Source organism: Terrapene carolina, unplaced genomic scaffold, assembly GCF_002925995.2.
Source record: "Terrapene carolina triunguis isolate 2854851 unplaced genomic scaffold, T_m_triunguis-2.0 Scaffold95, whole genome shotgun sequence".
Taxonomy (NCBI): domain Eukaryota; kingdom Metazoa; phylum Chordata; order Testudines; family Emydidae; genus Terrapene; species Terrapene triunguis.
In genome coordinates, this window is record NW_020664446.1 from 4,201,246 (window position 1) to 4,201,469 (window position 224).

Genomic DNA, 224 nt, shown 5'->3' on the forward strand with positions numbered 1-224 from the left:
CTAGCAGGGGGCTGTGGGTCGGGATCGAGGGGTGTTGGCAGCGTTGTAGGGGAGCCCGTGACTGGAATAGCAGGGGGCTGTGGGTCGGGATCGAGGGGTATTGGCAGCGCTGTGGGGGGAGCCCGTGACCGGACTAGCAGGGGGCAGGTAGCAGGATGAGGTCTGGGCTGGTGTGATCGATGGCTGTGGGTTGTGGGGGAGGCCAGGAAGATGAGACTGGAAAA

At 64.3% G+C, this 224-nt stretch overlaps 1 protein-coding gene across 1 annotated transcript in view; it reads right to left on the minus strand.

Annotated features, from left to right (window-relative positions):
* Positions 1–224, minus strand: part of LOC112123423 (steroid 17-alpha-hydroxylase/17,20 lyase) — a 40,424-nt gene that overhangs the window by 38,429 nt on the left and 1,771 nt on the right. The window lies entirely within an intron of this gene.